The 27,743-nt window shown below is 45.6% G+C and overlaps 1 long non-coding RNA gene across 1 annotated transcript; it reads left to right on the top strand.

Moving 5' to 3' along the window:
* The first annotated feature begins 41 nt into the window (after positions 1-41).
* Positions 42-26,271, top strand: LOC126937681 (uncharacterized). The gene is made up of 3 exons (XR_007719816.1): positions 42-545; positions 20,362-20,535; positions 23,626-26,271. It is a non-coding gene; the product is annotated as an uncharacterized LOC126937681 (long non-coding RNA).
* The last annotated feature ends 1,472 nt before the right edge of the window (positions 26,272-27,743 follow it).

Genomic DNA, 27,743 nt, shown 5'->3' with positions numbered 1-27,743 from the left:
ATTGAGTAAAGTCATTCTCATGAGTTTTAGTAAACTCAAAACTCATGAAGTTGGCAAAACTCAAAGAATGCTTTTGGTCTAGTTTGACATTGGCCAGTATGTTTTTCATATCCAGTCATTCCTTTTTTCCCTGCTGACATCCTCACTTCCTGCCTGTGGGGTAAAAGTTAAATATTAAATTTGAACTCAATTGAATGTGGACACAAACAATGGTCACCAAGTCCGGGAACAGGTTGTGTGAGTCACTTGAGGCATTTATCCCGCCCTGTTTCAGAGAAATCTCTATTTCAAACTATTCCTATGTGTTACTTATTGAAAAACAACAGACAATCGCAAAAACAAGTTGACCTTTTTGTGTTCCTTGAGCCCAGTCACAAAGGGCCCTCATGACTGGGCCTCATGCCAAACAACTTGTTACAAAGCGAGCTAGGGCCCCAGACTGCGCCGAAGCTTCATGAGACCCTCCTCATCGTGCACGGACTGGTGGCTGACGCTGGAGCTCAGGCTGTTGCTTCCTGGTCTGGTGATGAATCCTCCATAGTCTGGTGAGTGTAAATATATATATATATATATTTTTTTTTTTTCCTGTCTCCCCTTCCCATTGTAATTTGCTTATTATATCATTTGCTTATTATATGTGTATTGCCATATACTTGGGGTAAAGGCTGTTTACCCTTAAAAATATTGTCTGTGCCTTTTCTTTTCCCCTTGCACATTTCTTGCACAGAATACTGCCCTAGAGGAGGGGGTGGGAGAAACCTATGGGGATAGTATATTGAGTCTTAAAATGGACTTTGAAGGTCTCCGCAGAAATAATAGTTTGGAAGAAAAGACTTTTGAATCTCAAAACCATGAATTCTGAGTGTCATAAGCAATGGTACTCAGTGTCATAAAAGACTTGTAAACAGGTTTTGCCATGGGGAAGACAGTGGGCCATGTCCAGGAGGGAAGTTGTAGAAGAAATTCAATGTGCTAAAACCCCAAGTGTGTGGATTAGGAGGATACCTTACTAGCTACATGTTAAAATGTGCTTAAAATCATTGTAGTGTAGCCAGTAGTAAAAAGAAGGCTAAGAATTGGGATGTGTTCTTTGCCATTAGTCTAAGAATCTAAAAACTTACCTGGCTGAATAAAAAATATTGAATCTTAAGGCAAATTAGAGCCTATCTTGCTTCAGTGTTTAAAACGTGTTGGCACTTGGCAGAAACGTTTCTTCTCCTCACCATTTCACATAGTCCAGACACAAAAGCAGAACGTCTGGCAGGATAGATTATTTTAATTTAATTCTAAGTATGGGAAATCCCCAAGACTCTCTGTTTGAAAGAAAACGGCTGTGTTACAAGATTTAATAGATGATTTTTATTTAGTAGACATGGGATGGTGTGAATTTTGGCAAAGACAGACGTCCCTGCCACAGTGGCTGTTCTCCACCTGCCCTGGAAGTGCAGGTAGACAGCAGTCCTGGGGTGCGTAATTCACTGCTTCACTCATTACACCTTGTTCTCCAATCTCTGAGCTTCTACGATCAATTTTATCTTAAATAGCTGGGAAATTAATATTTCAAGCCCATTGAAGGACGTGTAAAATACATTCCAATTTTGTATGTGTGTGTTGCAATAAAAATGCCCTGATTAGAAAGAAAAATTCCACCAGCTCTTGTCCAGCATCAAAGAGAGACAGGAGATGGAGCTTCAGACCCAGGAAACAAGCTGTCAACCACCCCAGCAACCATTCTTTATTTTCCTTTCAAATGCTGACTCAAACTTGGGTTTAAATCTTCTGTCTTTACTTGTGTTGGACCTTTCATTTCTTCATCTGGAGACAGGAGTCATACCCCCTCCACACATCTAAAAAAGTACCCAGTGCCGTAGCAGGCTGACCCTGGCAACTCCATGAACAGAAGATATTAAAATCAAAACAGAGGTTGCTTGGATCCCAGGACTCTCTATCTCGCCCCTTCTGATATTGAATACCCTCCACAAACACAAAGATGTGAGGTTATCTAGAATATTTACTGATGTCCTGAGAAACATCTCAACATGTGGTTCCCTCCCTCCACACTTTGTAAAAATGTTCAAATAAGCAGCCACTCAACTTGTCCAAATGCTTCTTTTGAAAGATCACTCTGTCTTTTCAGTGACTTTTTTTTTTTTTTCATTATAATGAGTGTGATGGTTAATTTTATTTGTCAACTTGCCTGGGCCGTGGGGTACCCAGATATTTGGCTAAACATTATTCTGGGTGTGTCTGTGAGGGTGTTTTCAGATGAGATTAGCATTTGCATTGGTGGACAGAGGGAAGCAGTTGCCCCTTCCCAATGTGGGATCATCAAATCAATCTGTTGAGTGCCTCAGTTGAACAAAAGGGTGGATGAAGGTTGAATGTGCTCTCTCTGCCTGACTGCCTTTCAGGGGGCGGCATCAGTCTTCTCTGGCCTTTGGATTGAGACTATATATCCCACCAGCTCTCCTGGGTCTCCCGCTTGCTGATGCAGATCTTGAGACTTCTCAGCCTCCACAATTGTGTGAACCAATTTTTTTTTTATAATAAATCTCTTTCTATATATACACACATCCTATTGCTTCCATTTCTCGGGAAAACCCTGACCTAATACAAAGGAGTAATACATATATTAACTTTTTAAAACTTAGAATCTATAAAAGCTATTTTAAAAATCACCTTTAGGCCAGGTGCAGTGACTCATGCCTGTAATCCCAGCACTTTGGGAGGCCGAGGTGAGGTGGGTGGATTATTTGAGGTCAGGAGTTTGAGACCAGCCTGAGCAACATGGCGAGACCTGTCTTTATTAAAACAAAACAAAGCAAAACAAAAATAGCCTGGCATGGTGGTTCATGCCTGTGGTCCCAGCTACTGGGGAGGCTGAGGTGGGAGGATAGCTTGAGCTCGGTGGGTGGAGGTTACAATGAGCCAAGATTATGCCACTGTACTCCAGACTGGGTGACAGAGCCAGACCCAGTCTCAAAAAGAAAAAAAAAATTCACTTAAATTCTCAATTCTCTGAAATAACTAGAAACATTTAAATGTAATTATTCCCAATCGTTTTTCTTTACATAATTGTATAATAGCATAATATGCAGGTTTGTTTTGTTTTGATTTTTTGAGACGGAGTCTCGCTCTGTCACCCAGGCTGGAGTGCAGTGGCACCATCTCAGCTCACTGCAACCTCCGCCTCCAGGGTTCAAGCGATTCTCCTGCTTCAACCTCCTGAGTAGCTGGGACTACAGGTACATACTACCACACCCGGATAATTTTTGTATTTCTAGTAGAGATGGGGTTTTGCCGTGTTGGCCAGGCCTGGTTTTGAACTCCTGGCCTCAAGTGATCCACTCACCTCAGCCTGCTAAAGTGCTGGGATTACAGGCATGAGCCTGCAATTTTGTAATCTACTTTCTTTCACATTATTAAATTTTTGAGAATATGCTTTTTTAACATTATTATTTATTTCAAATAATTGATGATTATTTTTTAAAAATACATGTGATAACAGAAAAAAACACAAAGAACATAAACCATCATCCTAACTCCCATCAGCCAACAACAGTATTAGGTAGCACCCAGTGAACAACATTCGGTGCGTCCCTAAACACAGATAGAAGAATAAAAAATTTTTCACAAAAATCAGATTATATTATGTATGCAATTTTTAAATAAAGTTGTTGAATTTAAGTTTCTGGAATTTATTATTATTATTATTTATTTTTTTTTTTGAGACAGAGTTTTGCTCTTGTTGCCCAGGCTGGAGTGCAATGGCGCAATCTCGGCTCACCGCAACCTCCGCCTCCCAGGTTCAAGCGAATCTCCTGGCTCAGCCTCCCTAGTAGCTGGGATTACAGGCATGTGCCACCACGCCCGGCTAATTTTGTATTTTTAGTAGAGACAGGGTTTCTCCATGTTGGTCAGGCTGGTCTCGAGCTCCTGACCTCAGGTGATCCGCCCACCTCGGCCTCCCAAAGTGCTGGGATTACAGGCATGAGCCACCATGCCCGGCAATTTTCTGGAATTTAATAGAAGAAAATGAAACAAGTCAAATGTAAGGAATTTCTGTAGATCAAACAAAAGTTTCTTCATAAAAATTCATACCTAGGTGATCACTCTGAAGATAGAAAAATGCACAGTATTGGGTTCTTTTCTGCATACAGCAGAAAACAACCGGTTGGCTTGATCATAAAAAGAGGTTTTGTTATGTTTTGTTTTGTTTTTTTGAGACAGAGTCTCACTCTGTTACCCAGTCTGGAGTACAGTGGTATGATCTCGGCTCACTATAATCTCTGCCTCCCGAGTTCAAGAGATTCTCCCACCTCAGCCTCTTGAGTAGCTGGGATTACAGGCATGTGCCACCACACCTGGCTAATTTTTGTATTTTTAGTAGAGATGGGATTTTACCGTGTTGGCCAGGCTGATCTTGAACTCCCGACCTCAAGTGATCCACCCACCTCTGCCTCCCAAAGTGCTGGGATTATAGGCATGAGCCACCAGCACTTTGGGAGGCTGAGGCAGATGGATCACCTGAGGTTGGGTGTTTGAGACTAGCCCCACCAAAAGAGATATTTTTTAAAAGAGACATGGTAGCTCACAGAACGTGGAAAGATTGCAGGACAGCCTTTAAAATTCTTTACTGAGAATGTATCCTCTTCCTGCCTTCACCTAGGGTGAGTCATTCCCACCACCTCTCCCCAGTTTAAGCAGTAGGGAAGGGGCCAGGCACAGTGGCTCACGCCTGTAATTCCAGCACTTTAGGAGCCTGAGGCAGATGGATCACCTGAGGTTGGGTGTTTGAGACTAGCCTGACCAACATGGAGAAACCCCGCCTCTACTGAAAATACAAAAATTAGCCGGACATGGTGGCACATGCCTGTAATCCCAGCTACTCGGGAGGCTGAGGTAGGGGAATTGCTTGAACCCGGGGGAGGCGGAGTTTGCGGTGAGCTGAGATGTGCCATTGCACTCCAGCCTGGGCAACAAGAGCAAAACTTTGTCTCAATAAAAACATAAATAAATAAAAGAAGAAGTAGGGAAGGAAGAGGGGCCAGGCAGTCATGCTCACACTGTAGGGGTCAATTGGAGACCGTTGGGCACATAGGCCCTGGACCCTTGGCCTGGCTGCTGCTACCACAAATGAACAATGTTACTGTCCCCATCTTTCCATCACTCCCTCAAGATTTGAGTCCCAGGAGGACACACCACAGGCGGTGGTCCAGAGAGTGTGGCAGGAAGCATCTGGCCCACTCCATGCCATCCTGGGAGGAAAGGGCTGGTTCTCCCGAATTCAGGGAATTATCCAGCACGGATGAATGTTTCTCCTAGGTAGCCACAAAAATGTACCCTACAGTAACCGCTCCCTGTCCCACATCCGTGTATATCTTTCTGCTACTTACCGGCTGAAGTCCATTCTTTTCCTCTAATTTTGTCATGATTCTGCCTCAGATTCTGAGGTCAGTCGCAGAATTAATCACGGCTAACACCCCCGATTGGGCAGTGCCTTCCTTGACATCTTATCCATGAGCACTGGGTTAGCAGCTGACCCATTTCGTCAAGTGGGTCATCTCGTCCACCAGATTCTTGACAGCTCCATTCACAGTGGGGCATGGCAGAGACTTGTGTGTGTGTAAGCCAAACCCAAACTCTTCTCAAAGTGTGGGACCATTCTCATTTATCTCATACAAACTTACTTGCAAGGATGTTCAAGGGCAGGGTGGTGCAGGTCTCAGATGGTGTCCTGTGGGATGTGCACAGCAGGTGGCTGGGGAGAGCCAGACCCCTGAAACCCTCAAGGCAAGACATGGAAGATGTGCTTCGTGGTCAAAAAAACCCTCTCGGTTGTTTCCTGTTAATTTGGGATTAAGAAAAAAACATTTCTTTATCTGTAGCTGCATTCTATATGCCTGAGGGTGTTTTGATTTGCTCCACTACAAAGCTCACATCTGGAAAAGCAACTGTGATTATTAATGAGTCATAAGCCACTGTCATTATCCACCATCCATCCACTTTTCATGCTGGTCAAACTGGAGGTTAAATAGGACTACGACAGGAATCAACATCCATGCATCTTTGGTCACTAACGGCCAACATCCTCTGAATTTCCCTCATGGATTTGCTATTGCTTTTGGCTTTTTTGCCAGTGGTGAGGGAAGCTATCAAGAGTCTTCTATTGTAACGACTTTTTTTTTTAATTTTTTTTTAACATGGGGTCTCAGTTGCCCAGACTGGCCTATTCCAGGATTTGACTTTGCAGTTGATTCCCTAGACACGTGAAGATCTGAGTCTAATCAAAGATAGTTCAGAGATCATCAGGGTAACACGCAAGGACTGGTGAGTGAGGAGCCACTTCTCCATGCAATGGAACTTGCTTGAGCAAGAGGCCTTCAGGGTCTTCATGCAAGGAAAGAAGTTCGGGTTATATGAAGAGGGCAGGATGTGAGCTAGTAAGGAGGACCTCTGGGGGCAAGGGGAGGCGGGGTTGAGAGTAGTCTGGATGCTTTGGCTTCTCTTCTAGATCCCTAATCTAATTCTTAAGAGTTTTGAGCAATGCTGTAACCTTCACCTAAGTGATACTAAGATTCTGTAAACTCAGTGGACTTTACAATTCAGCAACCTGCAGGACTGAACTTCATCATTTCAAAAGGACCGTGGGTTACAGTTTGCGCCTCAATTTCAGAATGTAGGACTTTGAGGTTTCTTTTTCTCTTTCCTTAAGCTGTCCAATGCCATGTCAGCATTGTGTCCCTAAACGCTAAGTGGATTTTCATTACCTTTTGTGACTACTGAGTCAGACAGCTAAGCCCACACAACCCACATTTCCTTAACAGTTTGCTTTCCGTAACTCACTTTCTGTATTACTTAAGTTTTTGGTGCAGTTAATAGAAAATGTTCCTGCCAATCCTAAGGAAATTTATTGAAGGTATTGGAGGGCTATTGGTGAGCCACTAAAGCCAATGGAAAGGCCAGAGAAATAAGGCTTTGAAAGTAGTTGAGAATGAAGTGAGGCCAGGCGGAGGAAATACAGCCGAGGTCACGCCATCGGCATGTCACTAATCTACACTGTCAGCGGTGCTCCGGGCCAGCCCCATGCCCTCCAGCTCCTCCCTTGCCATCATCCCAGGAATCCCCTGCGAGTCCCTCCTGGGTCAGATTCCCTGGTTCCTGAGTGGCAGGTCTTTCTCTTAATGTGTTTCCTCAATGCCTATTTATGATTTAAATTAATACACTCTCAGAATATAAAAAATAAGAAATGTCCTCACCTTGATAAACATTACATTTTTAAAAAACACAACAACAACAAAAATAGGTAATTCAGAAATTTCAGATGACTGTCCTTCAGACTGGAAGCAAAACAATTATGCCTATTGTTAGTGCTATTTTTCAATGTAGTACCGGGGTGTTACCCAATGTTACAAGACATTAAGAAATTAAAGTTGCCATCCAAATGAGTATTGGAAAAGAAAAAGAGAAAACTGTCATTATTTGCAGGAGTTGTGATAGTTTACATATAAATCTCAACACAACAACATGTAATGTATTAAAACTATTAGAAGAGGTAAGGCCAAATCACAGCTCATGCCTATAATCCCACCACTTTGGGAGGCTGAGGTGGGCAAATTGCTTGAGTCCAGGAGCTTGAGACTAGCCTGGACAACATGGAGAAACCCCATCTTTACAAAAAATTGGCCAGGTGTGTGGTGGTGCACACCTGTAGTACCAGCTACCTGGGAGGGTGAGGTGGGAGGATCACCTGAGCCCAAGAGGTTGAGGCTGCATGATTGTGCCACTGCATTCCAGTCTGGGCAACATAGTGAGACCCTGACTCAAAAAAAAAAAAAAAAAATTAGAAGAGTTTATAAAGGTTTCCAGGAATAATATTAACTCATAAAAATCACTAGTGTGGGCCGGGCGCGGTGGCTCAAGCCTGTAATCCCAGCACTTTGGGAGGCCGAGGCGGGTGGATCACGAGGTCAGGAGATCGAGACTATCCTGGCTAACTGTGAAACCCCGTCTCTACTAAAAATACAAAAAACTAGCCAGGCGTGGTGGCGGGCGCCTGTAGTCTCAGCTACTTGGGAGGCTGAGGCGGGAGAATGGCGTGAACCCGGGAGGCGGAGCTTGCAGTGAGCCGAGATCATGCCACTGCACTCCAGCCTGGGAGACACAGCGAGACTCCGTCTCAAAAAAAAAAAAAAAAAAAAAAAAAATCACTAGTGTGGGGCCAGGTGCAGTGGCTCACGCCTGTAATCCCAGCACTTTGGGAGGCTGAGGTTGGCAGATCACGAGATCAGGAGTTTGAGACCAGCCTGGCCAATATGGTGAGATTCCATCTCTAATATAAAGATACAAAAAGCAAATTGCCAGGCATGGTGACACACACCTGTAATCCCAACTACTCAGGAGGCTGAGGCAGGAGAATCGCTTGAACCTGGGAGGCGGAGGTTACAGTGAGCTGAGATTGCACTATTGCACTCCAGCCTGAGTGACAGGGTAAGACTCCATCTCAAAAAAAAAAAAAAAAAAAAAAATCACTAGTGTTCCTCTTCACAGATGTACAACTGTGTAAAATTATAAAGCAGGTAGGAATTAACCAATCCCAAAAAGCACATGATATTAATGGAGTCAATTTTGAAAGTCTAAAAAGGTTGTAAAAGACTGAGTAGGGTGGGCTGGGCATGGTGGCTCATGCCTGTAATCCCAGCACTTTGGGAGGCTGAGGCAGGTGGATCACCTGAGGTCAGAAGTGCAAGACCAGCCTGGTTAACGTGGTGAAACCCCATCTCTACTAAAAATACAAAAATTAGCCAGGCATGGTGGCATGCACTTGTAGTCCCAGCTACTGGGGACGCTGAGGCAGGAGAATCGCTTGAACCTGGGAGGCAGAGGTTGTAGCGAGCCAGGATTGCACCACTGCACTCCAACCTAGGGGACAGAGTAAAAAAAAAAAAGGAGTAAGTAAATGGAGAAATAGACCTTGTCCATAGATGGGATAACAACATTGTAAAGATGTCAGTTCACCCCCAAAATAATCTGGAAGGTTTATAGAATACCAATAAAATGTTGAGGTTTTGTGGGGTTTTTTCAATTTCAGTAAACTAATTCTACAATGCACATGGCAGGTCAGGCATGGTGGCTCACTCCTGTAATCCCAGTACCTTGGGAGGCTGAGATGGGAGGATAGTTTAAGCCCAGGAGTTCTAGACTAGCCTGCACAACATAGCAAGGCCACGTGTCTGAAAATAAAAAAATTATCTGGGCATGGTGGTGCATGCCTGTGGTTCCAGCTACACAGGAGCCTGAGGTGGGAGAATTGCTAGAGCCTAGGAGGCTGAGCCTGCAGTGAGTCATGATTACATCACTGCACTCCGCACTGGGAGACAGAGTGAGACCCTGTCTCAAAAAAGAAAGAAGACAGAAAGAAAAGAAAAGAGAAAAAGAAAAGAAAAGGCGGGGGGGAGGGAGGGAGGGAGGAAGGAAGGAAGGAAGGAAGGAAGGAAGGAAGGAAGGAAGGAAGGAAGGAAGGAAGGAAGGAAATCAAAAACAAAACAAAACAAAACAAACACTTAAAACAAAGAGGTGTTTGAGGGCCCAGGTGCAGGAAGCGCTGGGCCTTTTCAAGTCCATGTCTGTGTGCAGGACCAGGGAGCACATTCTAGCGCCTCTAGACTAGCCAAGGCCATGACCTCAGCCAGTTCCCAGAAGCATGTGCGGCCTTTTGGCAAGTGTGTTGACCCCTTTCCTGGTTATACAGAATCAACGGTGAGAGGAGGAGTTGAGGTCAAATGTGACAAGCATATCTGGCATTCTCTGGTTGGTCCTAAGTTGGAAACAGGAACAAAAAATGGGAAGCTGTCAGTTACTGATCAAGCCCTGGCCATTTGGGGCCAGCTGTTACAGGAGTTATTGGTTGACTTCCTGGATTGTCACTAGAGATAGCAGTCTGACTTCCTACAAGTCTGCCCTGTAATGGACTGCCTGCCTGGGCTGGTTCCTGTAGAGAAAGCATTGGCTTCCTGGGCAGCTTGCTGCAGACTGTGGGGCAGGGCTCTGTTTTTTAATACAGTCTGGCCGTTGTCTGTTTGTATACTCAATCCTTTAGTAGCTAAACCAGAGACGTGCAGAACCATCTGGGTTACCTTCTCTCCTGTCACCCTGTAGCTACTTGTACTGAAGAATCGAGCCTGTGGGCTCAGAGGACCCACGTGCAGATGGGAAATGGCACCTTCCCTCCACCCAGGGCACACGGACGTGTGCCAACCCAACCAGCCACTGCAGTGTCAGATAAGAGCTCAAAATCAGCCTTCTTTTTATGCCTGGAGCTGAAAATATCTGGTGTGCTCTGCACACCATTGGGGCTCTCTGCACCAGGGGCCAGTGATCAGCCCAGTAATTGCTTCTCTCCTAGACAAAATGAGTGGCAGCCACTGCTCCCTCTCGGTGATGGTGGCCTACCCTAAGTATCCAAGTCTTTCCCCCATGTCTAGCCCAGTACCTTGACCAAGATCAGGAGCTAGTTTGGGTTCTCTCAGAGGAGACTCTGTGCAATGAGGGAAGGAGGCAGGAAGGGATCACTGGGAAGTGACAAAGATTGTTGCCCTGACCATACTTGAGTCAGGCTCCCGAACCTTCTCCTAGGCCTTGTAAGATCTAATTTGGCAAGAACCCCCACCCTCGATGCCTGATCACCCTCCATATCTGATTGGTTTCAGGTGGCATCTGGTCACCCTGGCCTGTCTTCAGTGAGAATCCTATTAGGTCAGTTTAGCCAGAATCCCCCTCACCCCTGACACTTCTTAGCAATTTTTTTTTTTTTTTTTTTTTTTTTTTTTTTTTTTTTTTTTAGGCGGAGTCTCGCTCTGTTTCAGTGCAGTGGCATCTGGCTCACTGCAAGCTCCGCCTCCCGGGTTCCCGCCTCTCTGCCTCAGTGAGTAGCTGGGACTACAGGCGCCGCCACCACCACGCCCGGCTATTTTTTTTGTATTTTTAGTGGAGACTGGGTTTCATTGTGTTAGCCAGGAATCTCCTGACCTCGTGATCCGCCCGTCTCGGCCTCCCAAAGTGCTGGGATTACAGGCTTGAGCCACCGTGCCCGGCCACTTCTTAGCAATTCTCCATCCACTGACCTCCACGCTGCTCCTTGGCTGTAAAATCCCACCTGCCCATGCTCTATTCAGAGTTGGACTCAATCTCTCTCGCCCACTGCAAGACCCCAGTGCAGCATCTCCTGCACCTGCAGTGACAGTCCCCACCGAGCTTGGGCAGGTGTCATGAAGATATTGTCCTTTAACAGGAGCTCTGGGGACAAGGTGGAATGTGCCACCAAAGTCATCTTCCCACTGGGCTCTGGCTTCCTTGGTCATACCTGAAGGCCAGTGGGCAGCTCTGGCCTGACACAAACCCAAACAGAGAGGGCTCCAGTGGCCAATGAGCCTCTGCCTGGGATGCAGCCCCACCAGGGAGGCAGCCGTGGCAGCTGGGGTGGGGGATGGGGCACTGGCCCACGTAGCCCTAACATGCCCTCTGCTTGACAGTTTCTTCCTGCCTCCAGGGCCCTGACTTATCTTTTCTCAGACGGTTTTCTTTAGAAAACTGGTTGTAAGTTCTTTCTCTGTCCCTTTGAGGTGTATGTAAATCGTTTTTAAAGGCCTGTTGCCAGCATTACAACCCAGGAATATCTTTCTTCATGGCCTAGAAACCCTTTCTTTGAACTATAATCTCCCAATGACTGTGAGAGGGTAGGAGCCTAACCTCCAAGTTGTAAAACTACTTCCTGTCTTAAAGATGTGAGAAGTTTACTTTTCCTTTGGGTAAAGCACACACAGATGGCCCGAGGACTCCTCTCTGCAGGCCTTTATTTATTTTATTTTATTTTTTTGATATAGGGTCTCTGTCTCCCAGGCTGCAGTGCAGTGGCACAAACATGGCTCACTGCAGCCTCAACCTCCTGGGCTCACGTAAGCCTCTTGCCTCAGCCTCCCAAGTAGCTGAGACTATAGGCGCATGCCACCATTCCCACTGATATTTATTTATTTATTTATTTATTCATTCATTTTTTGAGATGGAGTCTCACTCTGTTGCCCAGGCTGGAGTGCAATGGCACAATCTCAGCTTATTGCAGCATCCACTTCCTGGGGTCAAGCAATCCTCCCACCTCAGCCTCCCTAGTAGCTGGGACTACAGGTGCACACCACGGTGCCTGGACAATTTTTATATTTTTTATAGAGATGGGGTTTTGCCATGTTGCCCAGGCTGGTCTTAAATTCCTGGGCTCAAGCTATCCTCCTGCCTCACCCTCCCAAAGTGCTGGGATCACAGGCATAAGCCATCGTGCCTGGCTACAGGCCTTTAAAAGCCCTCTGCCCTTTGTCTCAGCAAAGCTGAGTTCAGACTGAGTTCTACCCTCTCTCCTCCATGGTCATAACCTGGAGTAAAGTCTTCTATACCTATCTAACTGTCTGGTACAGTTTTTGTTTCATTTTGTTTTGAGACCGAGTCTTAATCTATTGCCCAGGCTGGAGTGCAGTGGTGTGATCTTGGCTCACTGCAATCTCCACCTCCTGGGTTCAAGTAATCTTCCCACCTCAGCCTCCCAAGTAGCTGGGATTACAGAAGGATGCCACCATGCCCAGCTAATTTTTGTATTTTTAGTAGAGATTGGGTTTCACCCTGTTTGCCAGGTTGGTCTCGAACTCCTGACCTCAGGTGATCTGCCCGCCTCAGCCTCCCAAAGTGCTGGGATTGCAGGTGTGAGCCACCACGCCCAGCCCAGTTTTTGTTTTGACAGCACCCAGGGCCTCCTGTGCAGGTCTCTGGCTGGCCTCCTCACCTGCCTTCCTACTCTGAGGCGCTAACTGCAGGAACACAGGGACCACCGGCCAGCAGTACAGCCAGGGGAGCTCAGGGCCAACAAGCCCCGCAAGCCTCAAGCCGCTACCAGTGCTTACCACAGCCCCAGGTCTGCCCTACTGCCTCATGCTCCACAAAAGCATGTTTCTATAGAAAGTAAATCTGCAGGAAATGAAAGCAGTTATTGGTTTCCATTGGGTCAATGAGATTGCCGCTGGGCAAAGGATGTGGGTTCATTTCTCTTCCTTTTTTTTTTAGTTGAACTATCTTCATGTCCTAAAAAAAAGAAATTTCTGACATGTACCTCAATTTTCTACCTACACACTTAGCTTCTGCTAGAAAATGAAAATGCCTGCTCATAGAGGGACAAACTCCTGAATTTTAAGAAGATCCCTGAAAATTAATCCTTGGCCTTTCGCAGAAAGCTTAGAGGCCACTGGTGTGACCGGAGCCTGACTTTAGCCCCTTCTCTGTGAGGAGCTATCTTTTTTCACGCATGCCAGGCCCCCAGGGAAGGCGTGACCCAGAGCCCGGTGTGAGCTTCATAATGTTTCAGGAGAACAGGTTGTCACGACACATGGTGGAAGCTGGCTTCTGCGGGTGAGGGGCTGCTGCCACAGCGAGGAGGGGAATGGAGGTGAGAAGGTGGCATTTCCTTCAAAACCATTTGGAGGGCTGGGCACAGTGGCTCACGCCTGTAATCCCAGCACTTTGGAAGGTCGCGGCGAGTAGATCACTTGAGGTCAGGAGTTCAAGACCAGCCTGGCCAACATGGTGAAACCCCGTCTCCATTTAAAAAATACAAATTAGCCGGGCATGATAGCAGGTGCCTGTGATCCCAGATACTTGGGAGGCTGAGGCAGGAGAATGTCTTGAACTCGGGAGGCAGAAGTTGCAGTGTAGCTGAGATCACGCCACTGTACTCCCAGCCTGGGTGACACAGCAAGACTGTGTCTCAAAAAGAAAAACAAACAAACAAACAAACCATCTGCGGAACAGATTAGGTGTACTGCTCAGTTTGGGTTTTTTTGAGGTTGGGTGTCCTCGAGTTGAAAGCCATCGCCATATCTTCAGAGAAGAAAGAGCAGGATGAAGCAGACATTTTGGGAAGATAGTTCTTGGGAGGTGGGGTTGGGGGAGCAGCACAGACCAGCTGGACCCCGGACCACGCCGCACTTTCCACACCACCCCCGCAACACCTGGGCAGCAGTGGAAAGACTGCTGCAGGGCATCCATACCCTGCCAGAGCCCGCAGCCTCTTACTGTTTGCTTTTGTTTTCTCCAGTACTTCTGCGCTCTCAAGCTGGTTTGAGATGCATATTGTAATGAGAGCTAGGAATAGAAGCCTCTTGGAATCCCTGCTGGGTTCCAGATAAAGAAAGGAGGCTCCTCTGGAAGCTCTTCCCTGCAGGGGCCACAGACCAAAACACAGCCAAAGATGGGGTGGGGAGGGCCTCTTCACACTCAGCCCCGCTTCCTGGGGCTTCTTTTTCTCAAGGGTCACTTTCCAGTCCTCGGAGGGGACTCCTGATAAATATTTCAGCTCTGGCCTCGGTCCTGAGCCGCCTGCCTTTTGTGATCACTGAGAGTCCATTTTTCCTCTCTCTGCTTTCAAGTGCTACCTGGTGGCTACTTAAAAATCAGTGGCTGGGCGCAGTGGCTCACGCCTGTAAACCCATCACTTTGGGAGGCCGAGGTGGTGGATCATTCGAGGTCAGGGGATCGAGAGCATCCTGTCTAACACGGTGAAAACCCATCTCCACTAAAAATACAGAAAAATTAGCTGAGCGTGGTGGCAGGCCCCTGTAATCCCACCTACTGGGGTGGGGGGCGGAGGCTGAGGCAGGAGAATCGCTTGAGCTTGGGAGCCAGAGGTTATGGTAAGCCAAAATCATGCCACTGCATTCCAGTCTAGGCGACAAAGACCCTGTCTCAAAAAAAAAAAAAAAAAAAAAAAAAAAAAAAAAAAAATTGGTAAGGGCTGTATGAGACATTCTGGAGAAAACATGGTGAAAGTTTCTTGACATTTTTGCAATGATTGTCATTATGAAAGCAAAACTGACTTTCCAGGCAGTCAAAAAAAAGAAAAGAAAAAGAAAAAAAGCTTCAGTTATGTTCTAGTGGAAACTGGCTTTTTATTACAGCCTCAGTACTATGGGAGCCTGTAGTGCAAGCCAATACAATGTCATTTAACATCACATAAAAAATGTTTATAAGTAGTGGTTAGGGGACGGGCATGGTGGCTCACACCTGTAATCCCAGCACTTTGGGAGGCTGAGGTAGGCTGATCACCTGAGGTCAGTAGTTCAAGACTAGGTTGGCCAACATGGTGAAACCCCGTCTCTACTAAAAATACAAAAATTAGCCAGGCATGGTGGCACATGCCTGTAATCCCAGGTACTCTGGAGGCTGAGGCAGGAGAATCGCTGGAACCCGGAAGGCGGAGACTGCAGTGAACTGAGATCGCGCCACTGAACTCCAGCCTGGGTAACAGAGCGAGACTCAAAAAATTAAAAGAAAAAAAAAGTTGTGGTTAGGGTATCAGTGACGGTTCAAGTATCCTTTTGGATTAAAAGTATAAAGTGAGGGCTACTTGATGCATTTAATATTGTTCTTCCCCATTGCAGTTAGAATCCAGCCTTTGCTCTTCAGTAGGGCAAACAGTCTTTCTCAGAGCACCCCATTTTACACCTGCCATGTAGAACTAGAAGATCTTTATAGAAGTCCCTGGCACCTAACACCACAAATATATATTTTTTTCCTTTAGCAATTTCATCCCCATACCTCTCAGAATACTAAAAACTCCCCACATCCTCAGGGCCCTCCACCATGTGGCTGCAGCCTCCCTCTCCCTGCTTCACTGTGGTGCACTCAGACCCCTGCCCCACCTTTTCTCATCCAAGCCGGGACCCATCATCCACTTTCCTGGAATGGTCTTCGCCATTTTCACTTGTCAGTATGATGGTTAATTTCATGTGTGAACTTAGTTGGGTCTGGTACCCAAATATTTGTTCAAGCATTATTCTAGATGCTTTCTGGAAAGGTATTTTTCAGATGAGATTAATGTTTAAGTCGCCAGACTTTGAGTAAAGTAAATAACCCTCCATAATACAGGTGGGGCTGAAAGGGTTCAGGGTGTGCCGCCCAGAACAAGCCGCTCTGGCGTAAGTATTATTTTGAGCTGAAGGCAACTGAAAAAAAGCAGACAAGGTGAGCTCTCTTCTGTCCCGCTCGCTACCTTAAAACAGAGCACAAATTTCCATTTGTGAGGGTGCTCCCCACTTTGCTGTATCAGGAAGGGGATAACAGCCAGATCACTGAGATGAGATAGCACCAAGGAAGACTCTACTCACACAAGCCCTTTCCTGCCTTTTCCCCAGACATTAACCTTGTCTATCTGCTGCCCCTAAAAGCCTAACTCCTCTTTCCTTTGTCTTGTCAATTCTCTACAGAGTTACTGTTCTTTATTGAGATGCAACAATCTCAGCCCAAGTTCTTTTTTTTTTTTTGAGACAGGGCCCCATTCTGTCACTCAGGCTGGAGTGCTATGCTGTGGCGCGATATGGACTCTCTGCAACGTCCATGTGATCTCAGCTCACTGCAACCTCCGCCTCTCAGGCTCAGTGATCCTCCTGCCTCAGCCCCGCAAGTAGCTGGGACCACAGGCACATGCCACCATGCCCGGCTAATTTTTATGTATTTTTTTGTAGAGACGGGGGTTTACAGTGTTGCCCAGGGTGGTCTCGAACTCCTAGACTCAAATGATCCACCTATCTCTGTCAAAGGAGTTTGAACCAAAGCAACTCCATTTTAAATAGGGGCTAGGTGAAATAAGGCTGACACCTGCTGGCCTGCATTCCCAGAGAGTCAGGCAATCTAAGTCACAGAATGAGATAGGAAGTCATCACAAGATACAGGTTATAAAGACCTTGCTGATAAAACAGCTTGCAGTAAAGAAGTGGGCTAAAACCCACAAAAACCAAGATGGGGCCGGGCGCGGTGGCTCAAGCCTGTAGTCCCAGCACTTTGGGAGGCCGAGACGGGCGGATCACGAGGTCAGGAGATCGAGACCATCCTGGCTAACACGGTGAAACCCCGTCTCTACTAAAAAAATACAAAAAACTAGCCGGGCGCGGTGGCAGGTGCCTGTAGTCCCAACTGCTCGGGAGGCTGAGGCAGGAGAATGGCGTAAACCCGGGAGGCGGAGCTTGCAGTGAGCTGAGATCCGGCCACTGCACTCCAGCCTGGGCGGTAGAGTGAGACTCCATCTCAAAAAAAAAAAAAAAAAAAAAAAAAAAAAACCAAGATGGCCACAAGAGTGACCTCTGGTCATCCTCACTGCTACACTCCCACCAGCACCATGATGGTTTACAGATGCCATGGCAACATCAGGAAGTTACCCTATATGGCCTAAAAAGGGGAGGCATAAATAATCCACCCCTTGTTTAGCATATAATCAAGAAATAACCACGAAAATGGGCAACCAGCAGCTCTTAGAGCTGCTCTGCCTATGGAGTAGTCATTCTTTATTCCTTTAGTTTCTTAGTGAACTTGCTTTCACTTTACTGTATGGACTCACCCTGAATTCTTTCTTGTGTGAGATCCAAGAACCCTTTCTTGGGGTCTGGATCAGGACCCTTTTCCTGTAACACCTCAGCCTCCCAAAGTACTGGGATTACAGGTGTGTGCCACCGTGCCCTGGCCCTAAGAACAAGTACTAACCACCCTTTTCAACGACTCATCTCTGAGTCCTCGCATGTGTAAGCACACTTTAGCAAACTTTGGTTTGTTTCTCTCCTGTTTCTCCATCTTTCATTAGTCTAATTTGCAGGGCCTCATCCAATGAACACTAAGATGGATAGAGGAAAGATATTTTATTCCTCCCCTGCAGGGCTCATGCAATCCGTTGAAGGCCTTAAGAAAAAGGCTCACCTCCCCCATGGAGGAGGGAATTCTGCCAGCAAACTGTTCTTGGGCCCGAGCTGCAGCTTCAACTCTTCTCTGAGTTTTCAGCCTGCCACCTGCCCTGCACATTCCAGACTTGCCAGCCCCACAGTCACATGAACCAGTGCCTCAAAATAAACCTCTCAATCTATTTAGGAAGTTTGTTTTGCCAAGATTAAGGATGTGCCCATTACACAGCCTCAGGAGGTCCTGATGACATGTGCCCAAGGTGGCTGGTGTACAACGTGGTTTTATACATTTTAGGGAGACATGTAGCTTTTTTATCTTTGTAGTTACATTATTTAGGAGTAAAATGGGAGGCAGGTTTGCCTAATGCAGTTCCCAGCTTGACTTTTCCCTTTGGCTTAGTGATTTGGAAATCCCAGGATTTATCTTCCTTTCACCACAGATAGATAGATAGATAGATAGATAGATAGATAGATAGATAGATAGATAGACAGACAGACAGACAGATAGATAGATAGACTGATGAAAAAAGCCAAATTCTGTAAAATATTTGAAAAGGTTTATTCTGAGACAAATGTGAGGATCATGATCATCAGGTGGTTCTGAGAACCCGTGCCCAAGGTGGTTGGGTTAAAGCTTGATTTTATACATTTTAGGGAGACAGAAGTTATAGGCAAAGACATAAATTAATACAAGTAAGCTATACATTGGTTCAGCTTGAAAAGGCAAAATATCTAGAAACAAGATGCTTCCAGGTCATAGGGCAGATTCAAAGATTTCCTGATCGGAAATAAGTTGGAAGAGTTAAACTTTGACTGAAGGGTTGAAGTCAGCAGAAAGAAATGCTTGGGGTTAAGATAAGTGGGGCTGTAGAAGCCAAGGTTCTTGTTATATAGATGGAGCCTCCAGGTGGCATGCTTCAGAGATAATAGATGGTAACAGTCTCTTCTCAGACCTTAAAAGGTGCCACACTCTTAATTAAATCTCTCCTGGATCAGGAAAAGATCTGGAAAGGGAAGTGGATTTTCTACAGAGTGTAGATTTTCCGCACAAGAAATGGCTTTGCGGGGCATGGTGGCTCACGCCTGTAATCCCAGCACTTTGGGAGGCCAAGGCAGGTGGATCACTTGAGGTCAGGAGTTCAAGACCAGCCTGACCAATGTGATGAAACCCCATCTCTACTAAAACTACAAAAAATTAGCCAGTTGTGGTGGCAGGTGCCTGTAATCCCAGCTACTCAGAAGGCTGAGACAGGAGAATCACTTGAACCTGGGAGGGGGAGATTGCAGTAAGCCAAGATCACACCACTGCACTCCAGCCTGGGCAACAAGAGTGAAACTCCATTACACACACACACACACACACACACACACACACACACACACACACACACACAATGGCTTTACAGGGCCATTTCAAAATGTGTCAAAGAAAAGTAAATTTTGGAGTAAAATACTTTGATTTCCTTTAGGGCCTGTTATCTGTCATGGGACGTTATACCACCAAGTTTGGAGTGGGTATCTCATTTCCTACACAGAATCTGTATTGTCAGTCTTGGATTTCTATTTTAATGATAATACTGGTCAGTTTTTCTAACCTCCAAAAGGGAGGGAGTATAATGAGGAACATCTGACCCCTCCTCCCTTCCCGTCATGACCTGAACTAGTTTTTCCCATGTCTTTGGAATCCCTTTGGCCACTGAGCCATTCAGTCAGTTAGGAGGCTTGGACTTTATATTTGGTTTACATTCAGGTAGGTAGGTAGGTACGTAGATAGGTAGATAGATAGATAGATAGATAGATAGATAGATAGATAGATAAATAGATAGATCATCTTATCTCTGTTTCTCTGGAGAAACCTGACTAATCCAGTGAGCCAGCTCTCTTTGACTATCATCTCTGGAGGTGGTGGCTGAGAGCGTGGCCTCTCTTGATGTTCTCCTTGGGCATTTTCACACCTGGGGCTACCATGTGTACTTGCTGCCTGATGTCCCAATGCCTGAGAGCCTTCGTGGGCACTCATAGCACAGCCCCTGAGCCAAGCACAGGCTTTCTGCTGAGCAATGGGTGGATGGTAAATGTAAGATACAATAAATTCCTCTTCAGAGATTTAGCCTGTTAACTTCCTTATTCTTTGTTCTCAAACTCAACTTCCTTGTTCTCCATGCCTCCTTGCCTCTAGTTACTGTGAACAACCTTCTTGCCAATTCTAATCAATAACTCACATCTTTCCCTTGGTTACCCACTCTGCACCCATTCTTCCCACTGAAACTGCATGTCCCGCCACTGTAACTCACATCCCCCTTCCCTTCCTTATTTGGAAAAGTATTCACAAATAGCCAATCAGGTCAACTTAGAATGTGTGGTCTGACCCCAGCCCCTGGGGGAGTGACACAGAGGTAGGGACTGCATTAGGGATAAAAACCCTTTCCCTCCTTTGTTCAGTGTGCTCTTGCAATCATGATTGATGCAGGCAGCACCTTTCTGCAGAAGTAAATTGCCTTGCTGAGAAAACTTTTGCCTGAGTGCTGGTTTCACTTTATGGGCACCGGCATTTGTTTCCAACAAATCTGGGGGCTCATCCAGGATCCCCATTCTCCTCCAGTTAAGAGGTCTCCAGTCAACTCTCGTGAGGAGACACGTCCTACTGCCTCATTTAGTTGGCCTCAGGGTGAGGGATCAGGACTCACCCGGTGCAACGAATAAACCCTCTCAGCAACGTGAGGAGAAAAAGGCTTGCAACACCATGGCGACCAGGTAACTCTGTGCACAGACTAAGGTAAGAAACGTCGCAGCAGCAACAAAGTACTACCTTGGTGGTCGGGATATTCTGGAGGTTTAAAGTGCATGAATGGTAACAAGCACGACTGCTGTGCAGAGCAAGTGAGTCCAATCTGTGGTTCCATAGTCACCTCATGTGTCTTAGGGTGGCCCTTTGGGGGTCCCAGCAGGGAACTCACCATCAATGCTAAGAGGGGCCTGAAACATCCACACGAGGGAAGTGGCCAGAGCAGATGAAGTGAAGGGAGAAGGGTGTAAGGAGCCTCCAGCAGGTGGGGCAAAAGGATAGGCAAGAAATCTCTAATACAAGGGATTCGGCCTCAGCAAGCCTCCAGAGAAGAATAGGCAAGAAGTCTTTAGTATGAGAGATTGAACATCAGCAAGCCTCCAGAGAAGAATAGGTAAGAAGTCTCTAGTACAAGAGATTGAGCCTAACTGGGACCCAACATGGGAAATACACCAAGCAAGACAGGGAGTAAAAAGGATAAAGATAGCAATAAAGATATTCTCCCTGATAGTTCCCTAGGTCTCATGTTGAAATATTGGAAAGATAATGAGAGGACTAAACATAAGAAAAGGCAACAAATGATAAAATACTGCTATTTTATTTGGACTCAGGGACCCGTCCTCAAACCCTGAATCTTCTGGCCAAAGCTTGGGTTGAATGATGATGTGATGTGTCAACTTCTAATTCAATAAAAGTCCGGTCTCAAGAAGAACTGGACTATGCTCTTTGTTGGAGGCAGGGACCTGTCCTCCTCTTTCCCTGAAAGACAACTAGGGAAAAACCCAATCTAGCACCTCAAAATGAAGAGTCAGAAAGCCAGCTCCCATGCCTAAAGACTCCAGCACATGGGATCCCCTAGACCATCTTCCCCCACTCAGTGCCCCTAAACCTTACCCTCAGGCAGCTGCTGCTGTCCTGGATCCTGCTCCAGATCCTTCCCCCACTAACATTATTCCTCCTCCTTACAATCCTGATTCTTTGGAATCATCATCCCATGAGCCTGTTCCCTCCCAGCCTAAGTACTCCTCCCTAAAAGGACTCCAGCATGAAGTATAACACTGTAAAAAGAATATCCAGAATTTCCCGTTTCCCTCCACACCTAAGGAGTCAACCCCAACTCTCTTCCCCTTAAAAGAGGTGCCACAAGGAGGGGGAGCTATTGGCTTTGTGAATGCTCCCTTAACTAGTTCAGAAGTCCTAAGTTTGAAAAAGGAACCAAAGCCATTGTTAGGTGACCCTTATGGGGTGTCAGATCAAGTTGATCAATTATTGGGACCTTAGTTATACACTTGGGTCAAGTTAATGTCCAACCGAGGTATCGTCTTTTCAGGGGAAGAAAGAAGCATAATCTGTAGGGCTTCTATGGCAATTTGGGAACGTGAACACCCTCCTGGTCAAAACGTCCTACTGCAGATAAAAAATTTCCCACCCAAGACCCCAAGTGGGACAATAATAATGCAGCTCACTGAGAAAATATATGCAAGACCTATGGGAAATGATAATAAAAGGAATTAGAGAATCAGTACCCCGAACCCTAAACCTCTCTAAAGCATTTAATATACAACAGGAAAAAGATGATGGGCCTATGAAATTCTTAGACAGGCTAAAGGAGCAAATGAGACAGTACGCAGGCCTAAATTTGGAAGCTCTCCTTGGACAGGGAATGTTAAAGCTACATTTTGTCACTAAAAGTTGGCCAGATATTTTTTAAAAGTTATGAAAATTAGAAGATTGGGAAAACTAACCCCTAAGTGAACTTCTCAGAGAAGCTCAAAAAGTGTATGTGAGGAGAGACGAAGAAAAGCAGAAACAAAAGGCAAAATTCGTGTTATCTACTTTCTAGCAGATGGCTCCAAACCCATATACTTCTAAACAAGGTCTCCAGGGGACCAAAAACTATAAAGGGTCCAGACCCCTGTTCGAAGGACCCAAGCCTCCAACTAGGGGACCTAGGCCTTCATTTCCCACGCCTTCTAAAAAGAAAGTAGAGGAGAGACCAAGTATATAATTCTTGAGAAATTGGTCTTTTGTTTCAAATGTAGGAATGTCAGCGGTGGAGTGTAAATAAGGCAATCCATAGAGCATCTCATAAGGAGAAAGGCCAATATCTTTCCAAGGGACAGTTCAGATTCTTAACAAGGCAATAGGAAGACATTTAATCCATGGCAACCAAGTTTCTAGAACTAATTTGGTTAAGTGGTTCTTCAGGGTCTGATTCATCCTTTCTACCCTTCCTGATGAAGGTGGGTACCAAGGAGTATGATATTCCCATTTAATGTCTAGTGTTTGGGATACATTTTTAATGATATGTGCCATGAAGAAATCATCTAAGCCAGGCATGGTGGCTCACATCTGTAATCCCAGCACTTTTGGAGGCCAAGGCAGGTGGATCACCTGAGGTCAAGAGTTTGAGACAAGCCTGGCCGATATGGTGAAACCCTGTCTCTACTAAAAATACAAAAAGTAGCTGGGCGCCTATAATTTTAGCTACTTGGGAGACTGGGGCAGGAGAATCACTTGAACCCAGGAGGCAGAGGTTGCAGTGAGCCGAGATCTCGCCATTGCACTCCAGCCTGGGTGAAAGAGCAAAACTCCGTCTCAAAAAAAAAAAAAAAAAAAAAAGGGGGGGGTTGTTATAAACCCAAGTGAAGTAGTTTCCCGATGCAGACATTGAGTGTCTGCATCACCATAGTGACTTACTTTCCCCTATTTTGCCAACAGTCCTGAAATCTTGGTTGTATGGATCTTGAAATGATCTTTCGTGAGAACAACCCTGATCAATATTAAGGACATGCAGATAATCATCATGCTGGGGTCACTGTTCCAAACCAAACATAACTGTCTCAATCCCAATCTGCAAAATAGAAATGTATTAAAAATCTGAATCATGATATGCTACAGTTTCTTTTCCTTAAGCATAAAATGCACTGTTTCCTGTTATATTGAATATTCAGATTCTGCTTAAAAAAAAGAAAATTTAAAAAGCTTTCTCAAGTCCAACAGAGTTTATAAAAATAAAAAGTAAAAATAAAAACCTTACATCAGACAGACTCTACTTTTTCTCTTTTCTTAAAACCAAAGGTCTCCTAACACAGGCACTGCCCCTGGAGTTCTCAGTACATCAACATCAGCCTGGGGATCATGTTCTCATCAAAAGCTGGAAAGAGGAGAAACTCGAACCAGCCTGGAAAGGACCTTACCTGCTGCTCCTAACCACTGAAACCGCAGTCCAGAGAGCAGAAAAAGGATGGACCCATCACACCTGAGTCAAGAAAGCACCATCACCTCCGGAGTCAGGAGCCGTTATCCCAGGGGAAAACCCTACCAAACTAATGCTAAGAAAAGTTTAACTCTCTTTCATCTATTCTATTACTCCTTCTTTTTTCCTCATTCTATGGCTGACCACCTCATTATTAATGTAACCAGGTCAAGCTCACCCCAAACTATTACCTTTGATGCATGTCTTGTTATACCCTGTGGAGATCTCCAAAGTCAAAAGCAACTCTCAGCCTCAGAGAAGTATCTCTGCCCCTTTAAGATAAAAGGCTCCCCCTATCAAGACCCTTGTTCCTTAACGAATGCAGGAAAACAGGTCTGCCATAGCTGGAATGATGTTATGTGGACAACTGACCATCAAGGCGGGACCTCATCAACAGGTGGTTGTATGTCCTTAAAACCATACATTTGCTTCACTAAAGGAAGTACCTCCCACAATTGCCAGTATAACCAATGTAATCCAGTGCAAATTTCTATTCTCATTCCCACTTCTACTGACCCTAAACCTACTTTAAGTTGCTTATATGGCATGGGAGCCAAAATAGCAGGGACACATCTTATTGGATCTTTTGAGATATGTTTTACTATTCCTTCACCTCCTACATCTCCTTCTACACTATCCCCCAATGTTCTGTTCTTCCTCCACCCAAAGATAAAACCAAAATAGATATTGTAGAAGTAAATGACCTAAAACAAACTTTAGCAGTTGAAACAGGATATCAAGATGCAAATGCCTGGATGGAATGGATTAAATACTCCGTCCACACTTTAAACAAAAGCAATTGTTATGCTTGTGCGCACAGCAAGCCAGAGGCCCAGACTGTCCCCTTTCCACTCAGATGGTCCTCCAGTCGACCAAGCATGGGCTGTATGGTAGCTCTCTTCCAGGATTCTACAGTTTGGGGCAATAAATCATGCCAAGCTGTCTCTCTGCTCTATCCTGAAGTTCAACACCCTGCGCGTCAGCCCCCGAGGGCCATCCAGCTTCCGTCTCCCAATGTCAGTTTCACCTCATGTCTTTCATGACAAGGGGAGAACTTGGCATTCCTTGGAAGCTTAACAGGATGTAGTGAGCTTAAGCCCTTCCAGGAGCTTACCCATCAGTCTGCCCTTAGTCATCCTCGAGCGGATGTATAGTGGTATTGTGATGGACCCTTACTGGACACTCTGCCAAGTAACTGGAGTGGTACTTGTGCTCTTGTCCAATTGGCTGTCCCTTTCGCCCTTTCATTTCTTCAACCAGAAAAAGAAAAGCCACAACACCATAAAATAAGAGAAGCCCCTTAGGGGTCTTTTGACTCTCAAGTTTATTTAGACGCAGTTGGAGTCCCACAGGAGTACTAGACAAATTCAAAGCTCAAGACCAGATGGCTGCAGGATTTGAATCAGTACTTTGGTGGGTAACTATCAATAAAAATATAGATTGGATAAATTACATCTTTTATAACCAGCAGCAGTTTATTAACTACACTAGAGATGCTGTCAAAGGAATAGCCGAACAGTTAGGGCCTACTAGCCAGATGGCTTGGGAAAACAGAATGGCCCTAGACATGATATTAGCCAAAAAAGGTGGAGTTTGTGTTATGATCAAAACTCAGTGTTGTACCTTCATCCCAAACAATACTGCCCCCAGTGGGAGCATACCAAGGGCCTTACAAGGCCTTACTGCTTTATCCAGTGAATTAGCTAAACATTCTGGAGCGAATGACCCTTTTTCAGGATGGCTAGAAAGGTGGTTTGGTAAATGGAAAGGAATCACAGACTCAATTCTTACTTCTCTTGCAGCCATAATAGGTGTACTCATTCTTGTTGGGTGTTGTGTCATACCATGTATCCGTGGGCTAGTACAGAGGCTTATAGAAACAGCACTTACTATAACCTCCCTTAGCTCTCCTCCACCTTATTCAGATAAGCTTTTCCTTTCAGAGGATCAAGTCGAACAGCAAAGCCAAGACATGTTAAAAAGGTTTTAACCTTTTTAAAGAGGAGGGACCACAAAAATTGAAAGGGGAAAATGATAAGATACAGTAAATTCCTCTTCAAAGATTTAGTCTGTTAACTTCCTTATTCTTTGTTCTCAAACTCAACTTCCTTGTTCTCCTTGCTTCCTTGTCCCTAGTTACTGTGAACATCCTTCCCGCCAGTTCTAATCAATAACTCACATCTGTTCCCTTGGTTACCGACTCTGCACCCATTCTTCCCGCTGAAACTGCACGTCCCACCACTGTAACTCACATCCTCCTTCCCTTCCTTATTTGGAAAAGTCTTCACAAATGGCCAATTGGGTCAACTTAGAATGTGTGGTCTGACCCCAGCCCTGGGGGAGTGACACAGAGGTAGAGACTGTGTTAGGGATAAAAACATTTTCCCTCCTTTGTTCAATGTGCTCCTGTGATCTTGATTGATGCAAGAAGCACCCTTCTGCAGAAGTAAATTGCCTTGCTGAGAAAACTTGCCTGAGTGCTGGTTTCACTTTGTGGCACCGAGCATTTGTTTCCAACAGTGAATATTCCACTTATTTTTAAAAATGTCTTCTTTGAGGTAACTGTGAGGTTTGACAGATACAATTTTAAAGCATAACATTTGGAAATTAATTCCGAGTTTATTCTTTTTAGAAGCTGGAACACAGAACCATAGGAACTGGAGTTAGACAGCATCTCATTAATAGCTAACACTCCTCTAGTAACTCATGGATTCATTAATAATTGCAACCTTAAAACCTCATCAGTAACTAATTACTCATTGGTAACTCATTTATTAACTCACTAGTCACCTATGACTTCCCCAAGTGTCCACACAAGGGAGGAAGGTAGGAGGGATGCGCTGGCCCCGCCGGCCTCTGCTGGTGCATCCCATCACATCCATCATCTGTCCCCAGCTTCCCTGGCCTGTCCCCCAACAGAACCCAACACCACCACACCCAGCCCCTGCCCAGAGCTTCCTTTCCAGCCACAGCTCACTGGATCAAGCTGGGCTGGGGCTCTTCTCCCCTTTTCTCTTTGATTGATGTAATTTACAAGCATGGAAGGAAGTCAAATTGCACATTGTAAACTTTTGCACAGAAAAGTTTACAATGAAAATTTCCTTTGCCTTGCTCCTCCCCACCTGGAATGCAGCTTCCCAGTAAAAGGACCTATAACCCACGAGGAGGGAATAAAGATCGCTTTAGACCAGCAGTCCCCAACCTTTTTGGCACCAGGGACCAGTTTTGTGGAAGACAATTTTTAACCCAGGGTTGGGTGGGGGGACGGTTTCAGGATGAAACTGTTCCACCTCAGATCGTCAGGCCTTAGTTACATTCTCACAAGGAGCAGGCAACCTAGATCCCTCACATGTGCAGTTCACAATAGAGTTCCCACTCCTATGAGAATCTAGTGGCGCTGCTGACCTGACAGGTGATGCTGGCTCACCCACCCACCATTCACCTCCTGCTGTGTGGCCCCGTTCCTAACAGGCCACAGACGAGCTCCAGTCCATGGCCTGGGAGTTGGAGATCCCTGCTTTAGACTGAAGACATCTGAGATACAGCAGACACAGCTAGAGACTTTTTTTTTTTTTCTGAGATGGAGTCTCTCTCTGTCACTCAGGCTGGCATGCAGTGGTGCAATCTCGGCTCACGGCAACCTCTGCCTCCCGGGTTCAAGCGATTCTCCTGCCTCAGCCTCCCGAGTAGCTGGGATTACAGGTACACGCCACCACACCCGGCTAATTTTTGTATTTTTAGTAGAGACAGGGTTTCACCACGTTGGCCAGATTTGGTCTCGAACTCCTGACCTCAAGTCAGGATCCGCCTGCCTTGGCCTCCCAAAGTGCTGGGATTACGGGGGTGAGCCATTGCGCCCAGCCTAGAGGCCTTTTTTCAGCTTCCCATATCTCATTAAAGGCAGATTTCTGATCATGAAGCTGCCATACATCCCTTCTCA

The sequence above is a fragment of the Macaca thibetana genome, chromosome 15 (assembly GCF_024542745.1).
Source record: "Macaca thibetana thibetana isolate TM-01 chromosome 15, ASM2454274v1, whole genome shotgun sequence".
NCBI lineage: Eukaryota > Metazoa > Chordata > Mammalia > Primates > Cercopithecidae > Macaca > Macaca thibetana.
This window is presented reverse-complemented; position numbering and strand designations above follow the sequence as displayed.